Source organism: Nomia melanderi, chromosome 12 (assembly GCF_051020985.1).
Source record: "Nomia melanderi isolate GNS246 chromosome 12, iyNomMela1, whole genome shotgun sequence".
In the NCBI taxonomy this organism is placed as follows: domain Eukaryota; kingdom Metazoa; phylum Arthropoda; class Insecta; order Hymenoptera; family Halictidae; genus Nomia; species Nomia melanderi.
Window position 1 is genome coordinate 3,293,321 of NC_135010.1, and position 23,734 is coordinate 3,317,054.

The following is a 23,734-nucleotide window of genomic DNA, read 5'->3' on the forward strand; positions in this document are numbered from 1 at the left end:
CTATTGTAAATGTTCATTTTGAACTGACTAATTCAACTGGTGCTCGACAATTAAAAATCGTTTGCGGCACGATTTGGTGAACAACCAGTTATTATAAAATGATAAAAAATACATGTCACATCTTTGTGACGCCAGACTTATTGTTAGGCGAAGAAAACCGGGCCGTCATATAAGTATATGTGACGTTGGTAGCGAAAGGGTTAACGGTTAACCGTTAACCTCTTAAAGCGTCGATCTCGTGACATATGCAGGCATAACAGATACACAAAGATCAATATTAAACCTCATTAATTTATTTGAATTTAGAACTATGGTTTGATTTTTCTATACAAATGAAAAACTTTTATTAGAAAGTGAATGGCAACGATTTGTGATAAGAAAACGGAAACAAAATTAACACTTGAATTAAAGTTCGCGAATAACGTTGTGTACCAAGGAAATTTAACAGTTAAAGGATTAACCGAGATTGTTCAAAGCCTTCGTAAAATTGGAACTTAATGTTTCAGATTTTTAGATTATTCTTTGGAATGTTATAAATATATTTTGGGGAATTTCTTTTCAATTTCCTGTTTTCTTCTAATCGAATAATTGAAGTATCACTGTACCGAGTAGGCAAGGAATTTACATAGAAACATAAGTCGTAAATGAGGATCAAATTTTCTCATTGGAGACCTCGTTTCTAAGACAATCGACTTCAGATGATTATATTGTGTCATCCCATAAATATCCCACTGGCTCTAGTCCTAAGAAATCACCAGAATAATGTAAGAAAATTGTAAATAATATAGTAATATAATAATTATATATAATACAATAATAATAATTATTATTATCATTATTATAATAATATAATATAATACAATATAATAACTATAAATAATAATAATAATAAAAACTCATATAATAATTTGAGTAATTGTCTAGAATTAAACCAAATTATGTAAACAAAATGAATTTCATTTTAATTCGTTATAAATCAAAAGCCTGTAAAAAGAGACAAGTAAATCGTCTAGAACCACGATTGTATATATTTCGTTTTTAATATAGAATAGTGGACACCCTTCCTGTTACAATTCTAATGTAACCGGTTATACAACGATTTTGGAAACACCCTGTATAGAAGCCGTAGCACCGCGGGACGTGGTATTACGGATTTTTCTCGATTACGCGATGAAGCCGTTTGCCGTCGACCTCATACGCGTTAATTTATTCCAATATAGGCCCCTGGTCGGTGATAACAATTTCCATGGAGCTTTCGTTGGATCCGCAAACGCGGCGCAATGCAAATTGAAATTGCCTGTTCCTGCATCGCATGATGCCGCCCGTCGCGTCGCCCTCTTTTTCTTCGAACACTTTGTTTCATAGTTACGCACGAACAACCATAAATCCCGACGATTTTTGCTCGACCATATGTTTATAAATAACCCCGTGGATCGACCGAGTTAATGATTTAAATGGCGCTTGATCACGGAGGTAAGTATGTATGCAGCCCAGTCAGGAATTATTGCGTTGTAACTTTTATTGTAGTGGGAACGTTTGAAATATTGGAACGGTCTGAAGATGATGTGTATATTGTTGATGTATCTCTGAGAATTAGCCTCTTGCGTTGAAATATGTACAGCCTCTGATAAAAAAATTAGGGCCACCGTTGATGCCATGTTTGAGAAGGTCAGCAATGAACCAGCAATTTCATTTTTATCTGATCATATCTTAATTTTTTGTAACTCATGTTTCATTTCTTTGTTTAACTCTTAGTCTTAACACTAAACGTACCGGTATTTTGTGTATATCTAATCCTACCATAATTCATTCGATTTTTACCAAATTCATATAAATTATTATATATATATATTTATGTCTTTCTGTAAATTTAATTCAATTATACGAATTTTTCGTCACATATATTGTACTATCACGTTCAGTTTATTTGAAGGGTGCTCGTTATGGTTTTTTTTTGGGATAAAAAATGGTAGACTAATTATCGCATATTTCAAGAATATGCAGCGTGTTATTGAAGTGAAAATACTGGTTTTATCTGAAGTTATAGTAGTTTTGTAGCGGTGTCTTGAAAAACTTGTCGTCCATGGGTGACACGAGTTTCGTAAAACTAAAATACCAAAAAGATTCTTCATTTACATAAGCGTGACTGCTGTATAAATTATTGCAAGAAAAAATTATTGAAATATAACAAAATGATGGTATTTAAAAAAAAATGTATTTTTGCGAAGTTAATGCTAGCTTTTCGATTCGAAGATTTATTCAAAAATTTCAACAATCATTTTGTAAGAAAACATATTTCAAGTATTATGTATGTAACTATACAGCAAGAAAACTAATTAGTTATTCCAGAACCATATAGTTCATCTGCTATTCGTCAAATTGTTTAAAAATATATTATCTTTTATTGTAACAAAACTTGAAGTAATCCATTCGATTGTTATTCCCATTGAATTTTTTAAGAACATACACAGAAATGGCCTTAATAGTAACAACAATGGTCACTGTTAATAACTAATAATTTAAATAATTTTGTATAACACGGTGCCCTCATTTAAATATCGCTTGAATAAATTATACACAGATAAATCTTCATATGTTAGCTTAATCCTTTGCGTTCGAATGCTACTGTAATAGCAATTTCGAGCTATAATATTCAAAATCAAATTAATACTTTTTATTTAAATAATTAAAGTATCTCTTTATTTAAATAAGTAGAGAGATTAATATGTGGTTTTCTTCTTTTTTAATATTTAAGACTTGCATAATTCAATTACTTATGAAAAGAGCTTTTAAAAGTTTAACTAATTCTCGTCTCCAAAGGGTTAGTATCTTTTACACTAAATAATAGTCGCCATTTAATTCTAATGGCGAAATGATTAAATTCGATATTCAATATAAATGATATAATATAGGTAATTACACATGGAATATTGAAATAAAATAGTTCTATCCCTTTATTCGTATGTTATTTCTATATAAGACAGTTAACAATTTAATCAATGTTTCATTTTGAAAATTGGTAATATATTTAACGAAAAACTTTCGACTACAAAGAATTAATATCTTCATGCACCAACTTACTAAATCACTGGCGCGTATCACCATTTCCCGTGCAAATCGTTTACGACTTCATCATCATTTCTCAAAGTCATCTACACCTTCCACTTTCACTTTTTCACACCTCACGTATCTTACAGCGACTTCAAGAAATAACAATAAAATTTTTATAGCAACGAAGAAATCTCTTAAAGAGTGAATCTTATTTCTTTCGACGGAAAATATGAATTCTTCAGCATTTTCTGTAGAAAAAAGTATGCATGTCTTTTGAATGAAATTTTGCATATGTTTTTATTATGTTTTCATTAAACTTTGTTAACCCCTTATCTTATGATTTACATCTTAATTATGATCGATACAACTATTTTCTATGTGTATTCTATGCATACATTTTTCCGATAATATCCTTGTTAAATTCTCTTTAACCCCTTGCATTTAACAATATTTGACAAATATTCGGTAGTGATGAAATGTTGATAATAAAAATATTGATAATATCGATAATAATAGTTGCAAATAATTGTATTTACTCTAAACAAAAGTCTTGCATATATTAAGAAACAGAACTATTTTATATTTTCATATTTCACACATTAATACCGCATACAAAATTCAATACTGAATTCTAAATTTTTTAATTTCGGTGTATCCAATAAAATAACAACAAAGAGTCGCCTCTCGAGTGTAAAGTTTAATACTAAATCTACCTAGTAGTTAAATTGATTTATTGAAATTCCTCTATAGAAACTCTAAGGGTGCATCTATTGAGACTTTAATTAATATACAATTCAGTTTGTGCATTGTTAAATCAATTACTTTGATAATTTCTCAAAGAAGCATTTGTTATCTTTTTAATTATTGCGAAAAGAAGACATGAAGACTGGGTCACTTTGACTCATCCGGTAGTTTTAGTGTTAAATCCACGAAGTCCTCTATCCAGCAAGAATCTCAGATTACATAAAACAATCCATCGTCGCGAAAAAAACGGGGCCAGCGATTGCTCCGTGGGAATTTCGTCCCGAATCAGTTGGCCGTGGTATCTGACGTGTTAATCGGGTGTCACGGACGGTGCGTCATGAACGGACGTGGTCGTTGGTCCCGTGTGTTGTTGTCGAGGCGCGATGCGAGGCCGAGTTGCCGGCGGAGTACACGCACGGAAGTGGCCTGAAAAGACAAACTACGGGGTGTATCTATCGCGTGTATCGTAAGTCTTCCACTTGGGCTGGCCCTTTTTCCTTTTTCTTCCGCGGCGTTTTTTTCCCTCGAAGGAAGGTCGTGTATCACTGGATCATGATTCAACGATGACTAACAGGCAGTAAGGTAGGGATCGTTATGCGAGGATGCTGCCGCTGTTAGCGGGGCTGCGTATCGCGTATAGTTAGTGGGGTCGTTAGGCCAGCCGATTAGACGTTAGTTAGTCCCGCCCTTAACGATACACGCACGCACACACACGCGCGCCACGAGAGCGTGTAGATCACGTCGGTGACCGTGTATACAGGGTGTCTCGATTACGCTCAACATTTTAATTATTTCCGGTGTTGTTGGAAGCGGGAAAAATCTGGCTACGCGACGATCGTGGGGAACGTTCTTTGCAGATTGGCTTGAATATCGTTTTTTAATGTCATCGTTGTTTTTCTTTTGGTTTTGTTATTTCTCAGTGATCACGGTTGCGGATTATTCGAGATTGGAACGTTGTATTTGTTTTTGCGAAGTTTGTTGGTAGACGTTTGTTAGTTAAATTTCTTGTTACCTTTTGGAAAATGGGAATAGTGTAGTGAACAGAAAGTTATAGTTTCGTTGAGGAAGGATTTTCTTTTGTTATACTTGAAAAATTTGGGATTAGGTTAACCAGTTAACTGCGTTTAACGAGTATACACGACATCTTAAAACTCGAAATGATACTGATTTTTTCGATTATGAGTTAGTTACTTTTTCAGATAAACGTGTAATTGTTCTACGTTTTGCTTTAGTGTTTCGTTAGAATATATTATAAGTACATTTGCACTGCGTTTGACGAGTATATACTTTATTGCGTGAGTTTATCGTGCTCAGAATGAGAGATTTTTAAAACTAAATTACATAATTAATTGGTTAAAGAGAGTTTTAATTAAGAAATGGTTGAATTTTTAGTGAAAATGTATGTATTTTGGAAGAGAATTAGGAGAAAATAGCTTAAGTTTTTATGTAATGGAAAGAAAAAAGTAAATTTATGGAAAACTTTTAATGATATATTTAGACTGCGGATTTTCATGCATATTAAAGTTGTGGTGGTTTCATTGACAAAAAGAGAAAATACATAGAAGTTCACGGTATTACTCGATATTGTAAAAATTTCTACTATATAAAGAGGAATATTAAATTTCTATTCAAACTTAAAATTTACATTTTACTACTCTTTATTTAGTAATACTTATCAGCAGTGTATAAACATCAGCTATCTAGTTGTAATTATATCAACCCTTTCATTTTTCTATTCTAAACTTGTTTTATAATATTTTCAAAATATAGATGGGGTTTTAACAAATTAATAAAAGAAAATCGATTATTTGAAATTCTTAGATAGTCAGGTTTCTTTAAAACTTTTGTCAAATTACAGTTCTATATTATTATTAAAACATTAGTTCACAAAATGATATTTTGAGAATAAATCGATTGTAAAGGGTTACATATCTCGAAACTAAAAATGTATAACCCAGTCCACTTTTAAAATTAATGACACAATTATATTCATCGATAACAAGTTTCAGTTCTGAAAAATAACTTCCGTTGCCAATGCGATGACATTCGTCCTCGGAGGGTTAAACGGGACACCCTGTATGCAGGATGGAAATCGAAAGCATCCAGTCGCGGGGAATTAAAATCGGGATTCTTATCGGTCCGTGGACGCATGCCTGCCGCGCGGAAAATATTCTCACGGCTTTTAACGGACGTTAATCCTGAATTTTCATCGGTTAACCGCGTGGTTCCGCCGCACCGTGGTGGAACATCTCCTTCTGCCTTTCTGTTTTGCTTTCTTTCTCTCTGCTGCCGGTCAATTCCCGTCGATTTTTTACGTCGGCTCATGAAATCAAAATTAACTTTGAGAAAATCGACACTGGAATTCGCCTGAGCGTCTCGCTGCTCGCGTACTACCGGCATTTTGTAATGGGTGAAATAGAATTCTCAAGCGGATTGAAATCCGTTGCCCGTCACTGCCACTGCAGGCTCAGGCTGCGGTCACACGAGCGTTTCTCAATGGCGTTTCTAAAGAAGCGATGGATTTTTAACCCTGTATTGCATGCATCTTTGTGTGGAGTTAGAAAGATGTATATGGCTGTTATTCTATTTAAATGTTGGTTAGGTCTTGGTTAGGTCTATTAGGTTATACTCTGAAAATAAAGAGATTCATAGAAAATATTATGATAACACAGGTAACATAAATATAAAGATTTTGGTTAGTGACATAAGGGTTAATTCTTAACAGTTGGAGGGCTACACTATGCAGAAATGTAACTAATTTGTTTTCATTTTTATATATTATACTCGATGTAGTTTGGGATATATTTTCTGTTTTATTGTATTACAGGTCCTGGCCAGTATTGTCAATATTCCCTTACGCACGATAAAAAGACACGTAATTTTGTTTTTTTAGTCATATTCGTTTTAAGTTCTTTCAGTCGTTTGTTTAGTATACATATAAATATATAAAATTTAATTTTATACTCAAAAGAAGTTCAAAAGGATATCCCTAGTTTTATGTAACATTTTATATTTTATTAATTTTGTATGTTGTTTTTAACAACTGAGGTAATTTGCAATCAATCCATTATATATAATATACATACATACAAAATCTAATTTTATACCTGAAAGAAATTCAAAACTACATCCCCAGTTTCCCCATCGCCGTAGCGCCTGCGTATAATGGCGGTCGCTTATGTAACCGTTCCCTCGGCCGACAAAACAAATGAAAAAATGTCAGCTATTTTACGGAAATATAAGCCTCCCCACTTCGCCGGACATTATCCAGCGCGAAGCGACGCGCTCCAGCGATTTGCCTCCCGGGGCGGTAACGTGAGTGTGATATTAAACGAATTACTCGCGGCTCGTCTTTAATTGCACACGGCTGATTGTTCCGGTGTGACTTTGAGGAAGTTGATCAATCTCATCTTCCAAGCGCAGGATCCTGTACAGCCTGGCTCGCAGCCGGCTGCGCAAAATTAATTGCGAATGGAGATTCATGCGGTATTGTTTTCCTTTTATTTGGAGATAATGAACTAATATAACTGTTATGGCAGCCTGTTTTTACATTTCGGCGTGATTCCGAGAACCGCCGTTCCTTCCGCAATTATTTTTATGCTCGTCGGCAGTCGCTTCGTGTAGTTTGAATCGCGCATCTTTTAATGCGGCTCGTTTTTGCCCCTTCGGAAATTGGTTTGTTTGCAGATCGACGCGATTGTGCGATTTCGAAAGTTTTCTTTTTGCTGTGACGGTTTTTTCTGTAATTTTTTTCAATTTTCGTTCTCTTCTTTTATGGATAATGAGGCTAATTAAGGAAGCCAATTATTTCCGCGGTTGGTTATACAACTTGTCGAGCTGTTTGTTGATTTTAAGTGAGATTGACGTTAATCACTGTTGAACAAGACATTTTAATTCTAAGTAAAAATGTATATTTATGTACATTATAAATTAAATCTTATGTTGAGTTCTCTTAAAAATTCTAGCAAAGTTGCTCTTTTCACTCTTCAAATACACAAACATACACACACTCACACGCGCGCGCGCGTGTTTCTCGTGTTACACATTTTATTATATGATAGCTATATTCTCTAATAAACAAACATTTTCATTTGCTTCCATTTTAACTTGAAATAATCTTCACTTGGTTTCGTACTAAACTTTACGTTCATTATGTGTCGTAATACTTGTTACATTTTATTACATACTATATGTGTACCAATACAAAACAAACAAACAGTCTTAGTTAGGTTAAAGCTTATAAAAAGAATTGAAAATGGATAATTGTGTTTTTTGAGAAAATAATTCCAAAACATGCAGATGCGATTTAAACGATAAAGGTAGAGTGATTTGTTTTCGTTTCATTCGTATGGCCGTTTTTCCTTCGCTTTTATCGCGGATCTCGCACCTTGCGGCTAATCTCGGCAAAAAAATCGATTTGTGAGAATTTTTATGATCTTCGTGCCATTTGCATGAGTGGAATCGTTCAGAGAGAGTGTGCGAACAAAACGATGGCGCGAAACGAAAAAGGCGACCCGATTGACACACAATAACCGAGTAGAAAACAAAAACCGAGAACAAAAACGGAGAGAAAAAGGATACCAGAGAAGAGAATGAATTGAGTCGGCAGTCGACGATTAACACCACAAATTGGTCAGTTTATTTTATGCAAAGTGAATGGGGAGTCATTAATCATTACTAGACGCTTTATTTCATTCAATAGTCCTTTGTTTGCTGACATTTTGGCTGGAATTGCAAAAGTATCATTTTATTTTTGATGCAAAAAGTTTCGTGACTGATTCATTCATTTTTTGTTATAAGTATTTATACAGTAGTAATTATTTTCTTTTTCATAAGGTATTTTTAATTTAAAACAAACATTGTTTATTGTTAGACATCAGTTCTTTAAAGCAACGATTCAAGTTTTATGTAAACAAAGTTGATGTAATCATGTTCATGGCGCTAAAGAAATGCTGTTTACATTCCATTTAAATTATGCCTTCATTAATCTCTTGCGTAATGGAATGTAATGCTCGTACGATTTGAATCCGTAATTAATTCGTTAAGCGATAGACGACGTAATTTTATTGTCAAACGATGAATTGTTTTACTAAACAGTGTATGATGTAATCTTATTATGCGTTATCGATTCTTACCTATGTTTTCTATGTTATTCTTTTTAACCTTCCTTTTATTTTAATATTTAAAGAATAAGACACTGACAATTATTTATAAAAAGATATACTTCTGTATATTTCTTAAGGTAATAGGTACTAATAAGTACTAATACATAAGTACCTATACGGAAATATTTTTAATTAATCAATCAATAAAACAATCGTCTTTCCTTAAAACAATTAATTTTACCATAATACTTATAAAAACAATGGGAAACAGAAAACCGAAGGACATTAGATTTTCAAACAATTTGAAATACTTTGATACTTTAAATGAAATAGAATTTTCAATATTATTGTTCAAAATCATTATGTCAAGAAAACGTAAAAAATATTTTACATTTTATTCCTTGAAATGCGAAGTTATTTCTGCAAGTAATAGGTACTTCACAAAATATTCGGTTATTAAAAGCTCGTAAAGAATTTCCTTCAATAATGGAATTTCATGGCTGGAAGACATTGAATAGACGAAGGTGGCATTGAGTCCGAAAGCGTCGAGAAATCCTTGAATGGCGCAACTTCCGGTCTTCCGGACTTTCTAACCGCCCGCGCCTGAGAGATTATTTCCACGAAAAATCGATTTGCGCTCTGGAGACTCATTGCATACCTCTCGACGCGTTTCCAGGAACCACTGCATTGTTTCTTGGAGCGAAGCCTCCTTGAAAACTTCGGATTACACTCAATTCTATTTTTACACGATAGATAGGTTCTGTGTAAAAAAATTCGTACGTAAAAATAGAATGCACCTATACACAAATAGAGATTGGTTCCAGACCTAAGAAATTAGTAAAATAATATAATAAACCATATGAAAATTTATGATAGAATTTGGGCGATTGTGTTGAATCGAATCAAATCGTATAGAGAGAAAATTAAATCTCTAATTCATGTTAATTCAAACAAATCGTGTAAGCTGAAAATAAATGTTTCTTTAGATCATGTTAAATTAGATAAATGGTCTGAAAAGAAAATGAAGTCTCTAATTCATGTTAATTCAAACAAATCGTGTAAAATGAAAATAAATTTTTCTCTAATCCATGGCAAATCAAATAAATCGCGGGAAAGGAGAAAAACAATTCGTGTGAAGTCAAAATCGTGTAAAAACACAATTAGGTGTATTTAATTGTTGATTATGCAAATTTGAACAAATTATGTATTTCAAATGATTCAAATTAGAAACATGATCGATAAGACGTCAGATCTCTTCGCATACACGCACTGGTTAAATAAATTCATATTTTGAACTTCGAACAAAAACATTATCTAGGAAAAAGGTACACGCGATGGTCACGGTTTTATAAGAATTTTGTGTTCACGCCGGGAACTTTCTAACATCGGATGCCTTTCTCGAACGCGGGAAAAATATCGGATAATCACGAATGATACTTAAATTGGGAGAGATTTTCGAGGAAAGATAATATAATTTGCATTTACACAGAGTGGAACGGACATACTTATCGGAAAGAATTGTTTAATCCGCTGATAGTATATACTTAGTCTTTGGTCCGTATGATGGTCTCGTGTCACGCGATGAAAATATATGCATGATTTGACCTGCATAGTATCAGCTGGGAATTTAAGTAGTGTACAGCTACTATTAATAGACTCGATTTGGTGGTCATTTTAAGCACATTTATGGAACACAATGAAACTGAAACGTAAACCTTTTATTCGAAAAAATTGAATAGCAACAATATTTATTCTTTCAAATTAATTCATTAATTCCTGGCACTCAAAAGTTTTTCCTTAGAAATATTCAACATTTTTTGATGAGGTACAAACGATATATTTTTTAAAATAATTTAACGATAATGTACACATAAATTAACATAATGTAATATTATATAATATGTAATATAATAATAACATAAATCAGGGACAAAACTATTTTATTTCAATATATCACAAGTTTAATATTAGATAAATATTTTATCTATAGATATGTTATCTAGATAGATTTTCTAAAAATATAATACAGTACTCATTGATACATATGATAGATAAATAAATTTTTTCATTGATTTGTTTCAGGTAATACATTTCATTCATCCTATCAGCTTTGGTCCAGATGTGTAGAAATCATATCGTTATCTGAATACTGCAAACAAGGATATCAACTGAATATACGTGAGTGTCGTAACAGATTACACATTTCTGTGCATACATAACAATATAATTAGCAAACTGTACAACTTTATGGATATATAGTATTCACACATTTTTTAAAACTCGCAGTATTTTAGTAAAATTAAATACTGTTTAATTTTATTTTCAATTTATTTAAACTATTCATCAAGGAAATAAAATATCATGTAATTCTAATTTTCTCGAATTTGCATAGAACTCCACACTGCTAATTAGAAATGATTCACGATAAAATGGCGCGTGTATCGTATTTGATTGTCTCCAAAATTCCTTTCATTTTATTAACATATACATAAATTGTACACAATATTGTATGTTCCGCGTAAATTGAGAATTCGTGGTCTATGTAAAATAAATATTGAATTATAGATGATCCATTCTGATCTATTAACTTTTTTCATTTTTCTAGAAGTCTTATAATAAAATTTCTAAATTTCTAAAAAGTGCCATCTTTCCAAAATTTCTGCCAATCTAAGCAAAGTCTGAAAGAAATTTATAGTACAATCTAATACTTCAAGTTTTATCAACCTTCTACATTTCTTAAACCGACTTACACTCGTTCCTCGATTTACGTGAAGTATATGTTCCACGTGGATTCGTTTTACACGAATGAAAATCATGTAAATAGCGTTCATAAATACAAAGAAAACAAAATATGGAAAAGAAAAGCTGATACAAGTTTTAGTAATATATATTTATTTCACACAATTTATAACGTTGACTACTACGAAAAACATCAGCGTTTCATGTATCACTCATTCTTGCCGTAGCAAAGATAATGAGGAAGAATTATTAACCATTTGCTATCACAACTTACCTAGTTACCTACGCTACTGAACATGTTTATTGAACATCAATCACCTGGTAAGTTATAATTATTTTCTTGTAACTTGGAAACTTCAGTCAGCGGAGAATGTCGTAACAGTAACGTATTAACAAAAAATAATAATGACATTTCAGAAAACAAAGGTAAATTTTATTTAGTGTCACTACATTCAGATCGTATAAATTAATATTGCGTATAAACAATACTGCATAAACAGTATTATAATTTGCCGCGTAAAATAGAGAGATACGTAAAAAATGTTCCGCGTAAATGGAGTTACGGTGTAGAGTGTGTCCATCGTGAAAGGAACCTCGGTGAATACCGAACGACTGAAACTGATGCGGCCGAACTATTAATGACACCTTCCTGTCAGGTGCGAACACACGAAACTCGCGGTATTCGCCGCAGCTGCGTGCCGGTAACCGGAAAAAGATTAACGAAGTTCAGTCACGAGGTTCGCATCCCATGGGTTTTCTAATGTGTTTCGCGGTTCTATGCATCGCGAATTAACGCGTCGGAAGTGTCGAGTCGCGTGCATGTTGTTAGGGAAAGTCCCTTCGCCGAGGAAACGGAGCGAGCCATCGTTTTCCTTTTTTTCTTTGACACGCTATTCCTTCAATCTGTTCTCTCTTTCACAGTCCAATAAAATCGGTAAAACTCGTGTGAAAATTGTCTGCGTTTTCTGTTTTCCATGACCTGAACTACTTTTCGTTATCGTTGAAATGTTGATAATGAAATATATGTATATCTAGAACGAATTCATCAATTTTTATCACATTTGATTCTCAATGGTGCATAAACAAAATTTGCATAAACGGTTGGTTGCACAACTATATGTTTAAAATTGATATTTGTATATGTAAATATTAACAGTTTAACAGTTTACCATTTACATTTTTATTCGTGAGCTTTTTCATGCAGTGAACGAAGTAAACAAAGAATAATAGGAGATTGGTGAATGTTAGGCAGTTATCAATTGAAAGTTAAGTAAACTAAAAGTTTATAACATGTTAGGAAGGTTCTTCTTCTTTTCATTATTTTATGTGACTTACGTATTTATCGAAAAGTCATTGTTGTTGTAAACTATAATTCCTCATTGTAAAATTATATTCTTTTTATACTGTTAGCTTTTACAATCGAAAGATTAAAAAAAATTGTTAGTGTTTATTTGGTTTCCGAAAAAAGAGGAGAATTCTAAGTTCTTTAAAATTCTTCTGAAGATATAATAGAGGAAAGTATAAATATTAGTCTACGATATATATTTCGGTCGTTCATGTAAAAATAGATCATTAATAAAAAGAGTTCTACGCGTGGTGCCATCCACGTAAATCCTTAGCCGAATGATTTGTGGATCACTAAAATTCCTATCAACAAATCACAAACAAGTAAAGCCAAACTGATCTCAATAATCCCTTAACAAATGTTACTGTAACATTGCTTTTAATCCAGATAAAACACGCTGTGCTAAAAAAGAATTTGTATACTGACTATTTTCGAAGTTTTTTAAAATTATTTTTAAATTGAATGTTATCCCTATTTTAAATCGTGTATTTTTGGTATCGTGGGTATCAAATGATTTTGAAAGTTTTCTATTTGGGGTGCATCGACCTTTTACAAATATCTTTTGTACATTTTTTAATTACATTCTTTTTTTATGGATAAGTCAAAATCAATTAAGAAATTAAATTTATTCAATTAATGAATTTAAAGGTTTTAGTTAAAATGATATAATAATAAAAATTATTCTGTTTTCTTTGTAATATTTTGTAACAAGGAATAGTTTAAACAGTTAGAATAGTAACAGTATTAAATAGTTTCTAATTATTTTAATTATACATTTGATCTATTGTTTAATTGTAGCACAATTAATTGAAAGAATAACTCAAAATAAATGAAACAACTTGAATCATGTCCATCTTCTAAAAGTGCATAGAGGTAGTCACTGATACATGCAAGTTCTATTGATAGCATAATCTTATTTGAGCCAATCTTCTTATAACAGTCTAATACTCAATTACTGCTGTTCGCAGATTCTATTAATGCCTGGCATGGTTAAGAATTGCTCATAGCAAGCAAAATGTCATTGAACAAAGCTCTCGTGCTTCAGAAAATGAATTATTTGTACATTATTTTTATATTAAAATTATCATTAAAGTATTTACAAAGAAACTAAAATAATACTAAATAATTATTGCCTCTTCTGCAGTATTTAAGAAGCAAGAAATTCTTTAAAATAATTCACTTATTATTTAAAATATATAAATAATTTATTAAATCCTAAATTATATACATATATATACATACAATTGCAAACTAACAATATAATATAAAATCACCACATCGCTTAACAAAAATAAGTACAAATTTTTTTTATCAATACAGCAAACCAATTTCACAAACTTCCATTAAAAGTATCGATCAGTTAAGAAAATAAATCAACATAAATATATTGATACGAGATCCCCTAAATCTTTCGAAATTTCTACATAAAACTGAATGTCGTTAATGTCAGTGCACCAAAGGACACCAAGATCGTCAGCAGTAGCCTTGAAGTCTCTTTCATCACCAGTTCCCATCAACTATTACGAAGTAATGCCATTAACGCGTGGCCTGTTTCCAAAAAAATCACTATTCCCGGCACCAGTTACCAAATCAATTATCGATTAATGAAATCCCGGCTGCCGCGTCTGCCAGCTGAATCCGTGTGTCACCCAATTTAATCTCGAAGGCCTTTGATTCCGCGGAGCAAAGTTTTACGGTAGCCTGACCTTCGCTTCGCAATACAGCGCCGAGCGAACTTAGCCAATCACGCCGTCGAGTGACAACGGCGACGAGGGTCTTTTGAATGAACGTATTAACATCAATAAAATCGAATGCACGCTCGTGCGCGCGCGTTAAGTGACGTCGCTCGGTGCAGCGCGGAGCAGAGCAGGAAACCCGTAGAAAACGGCAACGAGGAATGTGCGCGCATGGATGGCCGCGCACAATTGTCCGACGATAAACCGGGTAGACGTTTTACTTGCGTGACACACTTGACATTCATTCTTTCGCTTCCCTCGTTACGGAACATTGCTCGCATCCACCTGCACGCGCCGTCCCGCGGTGACTTTAATGTCAAGCCCGGACAGACAGCTAACAGGGAGCAGCGAGTAGATTTTCCTCTTCCGTTGCCGGCCATTTTCATTACTTTCTCACAAGACGAGGTGCTGTTTGAATTGTTTCGTTACTTCCGCGAGAAATTATTTACGGTTATTAACACTGGAACTTTCGAGGGTTTAATATGATTAACTTCTTGTCAAATAATTTTGTAACTGTGCTTAGTGAAACTATTTTATTATTATCTTTTTTTATTTTATATATTAAGTTGCGTCAACCCCGTTGGGTCATTGGCAACTGCTTTAAATTATGACTGTATTGTGTATTCCTTAGTTATGGATGGTAGTCTAAATTAAGTGTGCTATTTTGATTTATTTCAGAAATTTTTTTGCTAATTAATGAAGATATCAAATAAAAGAAGACCCTAAAGAAGTAACCCGAACAGTTCACTCATACTCTAGTATTTCGAAATTTCTGAACGAATTTGGTATTTATCTTGTGTCTAGGCTTGATTTATAAGTTAGCAGAAAATTAACTGGTTGAATGCTGCCGTAATGGCGACTTCGAGCTTTTATACCTGAAATCGAAAGCTGTAAATAAATCATGTCATTATGCAAATAACGTGGGATTGGGTTCGAGATTAGGATTAGGATACCGCATAAATTAATACGTGATTTTTCTTTTCTAGTATTTAAGAGCTTGATGGATTTTTACTTTCCTTATGGAAGAAATTTCTAGAAGTTCAAAAAATGCTCGTCTGCAAAGAGTTAATATTTAATTTATATTTAAAAATAGCGAATGGCATTTGGATTTGTCGAATTCAGTTTAAAATCTTCATGACGAGTCTGGCATCATACCATAGAACAAGGGATTAACCCTCCCTCAGCATTGTAGACTATTAAAGGCCTGCCGAAAATCTCATTTCTCCATGACTTCACCACGATTTTTCATTCTTATTGGAAAATAATATAAAGATTTAGATACAGTGAGATTTATATATTATATGGACCATAGTAAATATTTAGACTATAATAAATATTTTAGAATTTTTTCAAACACTTAAACAATTCGTAACAATAAGAAATCAAGTGTGCGCGCAAAGCTCCAAATTTCCTGTCACATTAATGACAAACCATATTACCGGCACAAGGTTAATGCGTAATCCTTATTAAAATTGTAACAATAAATTTTTTTTGGTTTCTTCATATATTCAATATAGTATACAACTGTAACTACTTATTTTTAAACTCATTCCGGATATTTAACGCTTTTAAGATACCAATACTCGCGAAATAAGAATCGAAACCCGCTATTTTGACGTGTGTGATAGTTCTAGCGTAAAGGTTATGGATGCACGAGTAGTCGCGTTATTTCATGCGAAATTGAAGGGAGGCGATTAAAAGCGCGTGCGGAAGAGGGAGGAATGAAAGTGGTGCGGAAGGTGGATCGATATTTTCATGGTTAATCCTATAATCCGTCGTTTCTTGGTCGATATAAAAATCAAGGAACAAGGTTATGGGAGTCCGTGCGTTCGAGTTCGTCGACCCCGTACGTTGATCTTTTCACAGCCTTGCCGTGATTCGAAATGTATACCGAAAGAAAGTCCGCAGAAAATGATCTTGACCCCCCGTGCGCCACCTCTCCACCACCCCCGTTCGAGGTCAAGCAGAGCCGTGCAACGTTTCACGTTCACCGCAACAACACAAATTTTGTTTCCTTTTTTTCGACGCAAATTGCTTGCCATGATTTGCCTGTTTATTGCACGCCATGTGAACTCGATGTACGCTTTAGAGCGCTAGCTTTAACTACCATTTTCATCGTTTCTTTTCCTCCCCCCATTCCGCCCCCTTTGACATTTTTTCGTTTTAAATAATAAATCGCCTAAAATAAATATAAGGACGCCTCTTAACGAACCTTTCGAAGGCAGTCAAGGGTGAAGGGAGGTCCGGCCGACCGGTCGCGTCTCATTGCTCGCTTTTTGCGACGGCGATCCGTGATCTTGCACCTTTTGATCGCTTTATAACCGTATGGAGGTACTCTGTGTCTCGATTGTAACTGGAGCAACGTTGTAGAAAGTGGTCCCGACGTTTCTTCTCTTTTTTTATCCTTCTCTCTCCTCGTCGGTGCCGGGCCGAGCAACTTCTTTATAAGCGGCTTGTTGTGCGATTTTTTGAATTGAGGACATCCGATCGCCCCGCGATCGATCCTTGCACTCCGAACAATTGGGCGACTGTGTTTTGTTTCGTCTCTCTTGTATTGAGTTTGCATTTTCTTTGTTATTATTCTACAAAGTATCTTCTTTTTTCCTTTTTCTTTTAGTGTCTATGTAGATTTGTAACTGGTTCTGTTTGGTCAATTCAGAAAGTTCAGTATTTATTATTTGCGTAGATTGGACGGTTTTACTTTCTATCAGTATTCTTTTTAAAAAATGTAACTATATTCTTTAAAGGTATTCAAATTTCATGTACAACGTCATGAACAAAATTATACTTTATATCATCTGAAATTTATAGGTCGCGTTAAGTTTCTTATCGATTCTTAGTGTACTATGTTATTGTACACAAAAATTTGTTTTCAAATTCCACGTGTACCGCACGTGGTAATTATTTCAAGAAAATATTCGTATGAGACACGTAGCCACAGATAGCAGTACACGTTACAAAGCAGTAGAAATATAAAGAAATTATATCGAAATATAAAAATCACCAAAGACTTAAATTTAATTTAATATATTATTTAAAAATCGATATACTTTATGAGCAAAATGTAACTGAAATTTACGGTGGCATTGGACGTGTTAAGTATCCCTTTTATGATGCACTCTCAGAATTATATAGTATATGTTAATATTGCAAATTATACGTTGTATAATTTGCATGTATTGTTATTGCCATTAGAATAACGAGTAGTTGGATTAATAGTTCTCATGTCTTTACGTAAATACCTGTTCTAGTACAAAAACTAGAATAATAAAGGATCTGTTTCTTTTTTTAGCGAGTGTATTGTGTTAAAAATAACTAATTTATTCAGCAATTAATCAATTGTGTGACCTACTCATGGTTGGTACTGTCATGGTTCCGAAATTATGATTCAATCGAAACGTATGTGATATCTTGAAGAAATAAGTCAATAACGTAAAAATAATTTTATTTAATTTCAATCACACATCAGTGGTTCCAAATCCTTTTTCATCTGTGTATTACTCGATAGTTTGAAAGAAAGTTTTATTAGAAGATGTTTGAAATGAATTTAGCTGCTATTATTTTAGATTTATGTACTGTAATATCAATATGTAGTCACATAATGTTATTAAATATTACATGCGTTATATGTTTAAAGTATATTGCATAATTTTTCACATATTATTTTGTTTATATATTTTATATATTAATTTTTCCTTTTATTGCATTTCAAAATAATTATTTAATTATTATTTTACATAGGTCTCCCTTTTATCATTAACAACATGATTTTTAATGCCACTTTCACTTTAATCTCCTGCTTTACAAACAGCTTTGGAGAAACGGAACCAGCAGTTCATCCTTTAAGAACCGACATAATGCATAGAACTGAAACTTCAAAGTTTCAAGACCTTGGCATATAATTTCTTTCAGAACTATGCCCGATATAGCTACGTTATCGTTGATAATTTTAGTAATAAAAGAAAAGAATTTGGTGCTTGTTATGTGTCTACATTTACTCTAAACTTTAGAGTCTAAAGATGACACGTTGATCGCCGCGAGCATTTTGAGCGTTTCGCATAATGTTACTTACTATTTCGTAACAAAGGCAAATGCCATTACAATGAATTGTTAATTATTTGTTATCATAGCTCTCAAGTAACTGCTGTTACGTACAGTAACTGAATATCTTTATTTGCCATCAGTTTCCTTTCTGTAATTGTTCAAACAATTCGGAAGTTCAGGTCATCAGTGATAGCCGTGACGGTCAGCGTGTTAAAGGTTGATAATGGACAAGTGATAATTGACTTGCATGAAAAATAAATAAATAACATATAGATCTGTCGAATTCGGTTTCACTTATATGAAAAATAAATAAATAATATTTAGATTGGTCGAACTCCGTTGAAAATTTTCGTCACAACTTTGAGTCGACGTTATAGAAGAAGGGGTTATAACATTGCATTCAAGTCAGTCAACACTCTTTCACTGTCACTTTTACCGCAAATTCCATTCACACATCAGGTTTACATAAGACAGCGAATACTTGCTATTCTCGTAACATGAAAAATGTTCATGAAATTCCATCGGACAGAGCCACACGCAACAAGGAAAAGTATGAGCTCCTGAGTGTATTCAACTCTCGCAATCCTATAATCAATTCCCTTTCACGATGGAAATTATGTCTGTTTCTCGGTTTTTTCGTTCGCGTTGCGTAAATCTGGCCGCGCATCGAATCTGGATTACTAAATTAGGGATCATTCGAAGAGAATAAAACGCCAACGAGGAGTTTTTGAAAAAGTCTCTCGTCAGCCTGCCGTTTCTGCTCGTTCTCGCAGCCTTCATAAAACGATGTACCGATTTTAAAGCGGCCGTCCGAAAACGTACAGCTCAAAGCCACGTGTTTGACTTTTACCTCCCGTTAACTTGCCAAAATTTATGGCTACAGATGCTTCCAAAGCGTGCTCACCGCACTCCCTTGGATTTTTATCGGTTCCACCATCAATTTAGATTCACCCTGAAAAGTAATATTACATACATATATTCTTTTGTAAGCTTTACGAAACGTTATACTCTATTTTTGATAACAGATAGATATTTTTAAATGCTATAATTTGATAGGAAATCGTTTTTACTGCTGTATTCTTCAAAATTAGTTTACCTAGGTGTCAACATATAAAAAAAGCTGAGAATTGCTAGTGAATCAGTCGGTAGTCAAAACTAGAAAAATGGCTGTGGAAACTTACACGACAATGACGACAAACGAATGAATTTTCTGAGAAGAAAAACCTGTTCTCAGCAACTTCAATTATGTTAGCTATGCTATTAGATTATAATTAAAACACTTGTTTTCATTAAAGTGTTTATAGTAGTATGCAATTGTTACATGTGGATCCTTGCGCAAGTCCACATTTTCACAGGCTATTTTGTAAAAATCTACGTTAGAGGAAAAATCTTGCTTGCAATGAATAAAACATTGCTTGCGACAAAAATAAAATATGGAATGCATTAATCTTTCTAAGATAAATGTTTTCTCGTATTTTATATTTTTTTTTTAATTGATATATAATTTTCATAATTTTTCATCGATAATACTAATTTATTATTTCTTATGTTTTTTACTAATTTTTTGATACAATAGAATGGAGATATTTCTAATCGATATGATGATAGTGACAGTATTTTTTATAGAAATATGGTTTTGGAGGATAATAGACGTAGAAAAGGTAGGAGTGTATGTAGAAATGTTATATAACAAAGATCCTTCGATTAGTTAAAAGCACTTAAGATTATTTTCAAGGGAAGTCAGGCAAGTGACATACGTTGACTTTGATATTGTTTTTTTAGTGATATAATGCTCGAAAAAATATTCGACACGTGGTAAGACAACATTTCACGTAATCACACTGCATTAAACAATGATTCCTTATTGTTTCCGAAATATTTATTGCAGAATAATTTTTCAAGGCAGAACATAGTACATTTAATGTTATTTTCAGTATTGTATGTTCAATAATAACACTGGAAGTGAAGTGAAATCAGAAATCTTTTTCGTAACATTTGTTTATCTGTTCAATTACAATTGTTTTAGTATTATCACATTTAAAAAGTGTTCACAAACAGATTATAACTGTTTGTATACAAAAATAGCAAATTCTCTACCACAATACAAATTTACATAATTTCATGTAGTGTTTTATAACTGGGCTACAAATGCGTTTGTATTTTCATCGAACATATATACGATAAACACAATAACTTACAAAATACAATGAAATTCGTTGAACTTTATTTACAATGAAATTTGTGTTACAATTTTCAAATCATTACCATTAAAACTTTAATACAAATCAATTAAACACCTACCGTGACCGGAAACCAGTCAAATGACCGGACTTAAAATTCTGCGTTTTCCTTCGTTCATTTAACTTTATTCCATTTCCTATATTATCCGATTAAATCAGTTTTCAATTTTTGCCTCTCTTTTTGTGTCTGTTTCCGCTAAAAGATGTATCATGTAGCTTGTTTACCTTTATTTTGTAACTAATTTACTGGACTAGTTACGATAGGAAAAGTGCTGGTACTGTTAGTGTTAAACACTTTTATTTAAATTTAGTTTCTTTAAATTACATCCTTTTAAATTGCAGCGTTTTATTTTCTACGACTGTTCATAATCCTCTTACATCATCATCGTAAAGCATATTTCCTGTTAACCGTTCTTCCAAATAACAGCTTCAATCATTCCTGACTAATATATAATACCACCGTCACCCAAGTACAAGTGACACCTCATTGATAATTTCACGTGTTACCCGAAATCGAACACCACTACAGCCGACTCATCAACCGGACAACATCCGTTATTCCGTGACATCAGGCGGAAATCACTCGAAACCGGAAAGAACCCAATGCTTCTGACCGCAAAGTGTTCTCATTGGCCCAGTGCATAGTGGCCTAAATTGTTGGATTAGGAGGAAAACGTTATTTTAATTATTTACTTATCGATCACAAATTTATTCATCATTATTTTATTGGGGATATTTTCTATGTATTTTCATATTTTAAATTGAACCTAACAAAAATCAAGTCGTTAGAATTATAGTTTTATAATAGGATTATTATATAGAAGGATTATATTAAGAATAAAACTGCCGAGCAGTAAAATTGAGTTTTTGAAATTTCTTTATAGAAACTCCAAGGTTGCATCCTTACTTTATTTGATTTTACTTTATTTGCATCTTGACTTTAATTGATTTCAGTTGTCGTATTGTTAAATTAATTTTTTTAATCATGTAATTAATTCATAATCAAAGTTTCAATGTTAAAGAAATGGAAACTTAACACATTAGCTGTCACGACAATTTTGTGCGTCTTATATATGGAATATTACTTATTTTTTCATAACAAAGGGAAATGGTATTAGAAATAATTATTGGTTATTCGGTATCACTGTTTTTACGTTATACTATTATATAATTACTTAGGTTACTATGAATATTTTTATTCGACATGAATTTCTTGAGTGTAATTGTTTTGGAGCCATTTAAAAGCTCCGGTATACAGTGATTAAGGCAGTCAACATGTTAATCTAATACCAGAAGTTGCTATGCACTAAACTTTTTGACTCAACATATCCATTTTCCTAATAGCAATTTGTTTCTTTATTCCCTTTTTATTTAGTCATGTTCTCATTTTGCCAAGGGCACTTTGAAATTTGGGAATTATGCAAGAAAATTAGTATTAAGACTAACCATGCCATGAACTCGTCAAATGAACAGATTTAAAATTCTTCGTTTGTTTTCTTTCGTTCATTTAACTTTACATCAATTGCTATATTGTCCAATTAATTATTTTTCAATTTTTATCTGTCCCTTCGTTTCTGTTTCCACTAAAAAACATTTATTGTCTGGCCTATTTTATTTTGTAGCCAGTTATTAATTAGTTGTTACGATGAGAGTACCGGTACAGTTAGTGTCACACTATACTTTTACTTTTTCAATAATATTCCAACGCCGTATGTTAAAATTAAATATTTTCAGTTTGCAATATGAAATTGCATTATTTTCATGATCAGTAATTGTTACTACAATGTTATTACTTTTATCATTGCTAGTTCTTGCAGATGCAGTTTCTATGTTATTAACTGATCGAAATTAAGATTAAAAATTCAAGGATTTAGTCATCAGAAGGAGGAGATTCAATCTTATATCAGTATTTATTTTGATTTTTCGGCCATCCAGAAGTTTATATTTTAACAGGATTTGGGTTAATTTCACAAATTATTATAAATGTTAGAGGACAAAAAGATACGTTTGATTTAAGAATAATTCATGCAATATTAGTAATCGAATTTTTAGGATTTATTCTCTGAGTGCATCATACATTTACTGTAGGTCTATTTTGAATAGGAAGTTCTAGATGAATAGGATTCATTTCATTATTTACTATTGGAGGATTATTACGCATTATATTATCAAATTTTTTAATTGATATTATTTTACATGATTCATGTTATGCTATCGAATATTTCCACTACGTATCATCTTATTATATCTATCTTATGTAGCATATGATATATCCACTAACACTTACATTTTTTACTTTCAATTTCAAACTTTTCTCTTTCTAATTATACACTCTAGACCACTGCGCTTTCGTCGTGTCCCGCCCCTCGCAGTATAATGGCACAAATTTAAATGGCTGCGGTTACTCGTAGGTGGCTGTAGGAGATCGCAACTAGGATCCAACGAGAGATCCACCGATAGCGGGCACACGATGCGCCTCCGTCGTGAGAAAGACCCGGCACGGAACCTCTCCGTTTTCCTTTCCTTTCCTTTCTTCCGTTCCTCCTTCCTTCCTCACTTCCTTCTTTTCTGCTTCCCTTCCTTGAGAAGATTCGCCAGCCGCCGACTTCGCAGTCGCTCCGAGAATCCTCTCCGCCATGGCCCCACAGCGTTAACTCCTCTCGCTGCGCTTAATTGATTACGTCAGGGTCAGAGTTTATTTCTTAACACCGTCGTCGATTCGACACCCGA

At 33.0% G+C, this 23,734-nt stretch overlaps 1 protein-coding gene across 3 annotated transcripts in view; it reads left to right on the plus strand.

Moving 5' to 3' along the window:
* The window catches only part of LOC116426304 (uncharacterized), a 175,396-nt gene that overhangs the window by 58,965 nt on the left and 92,697 nt on the right, over nt 1-23,734 (plus strand). Inside the window, exon 2 of one of the 3 annotated variants that reach the window (XM_031975092.2) lies at nt 10,983-11,078. The exons of the other annotated variants lie outside the window; for them this stretch is intronic. The gene's annotated coding sequence lies outside the window, so the exon portion shown is untranslated. The remainder of the gene's footprint in view (nt 1-10,982; nt 11,079-23,734) is intronic. 3 annotated transcript variants of the gene reach the window in all.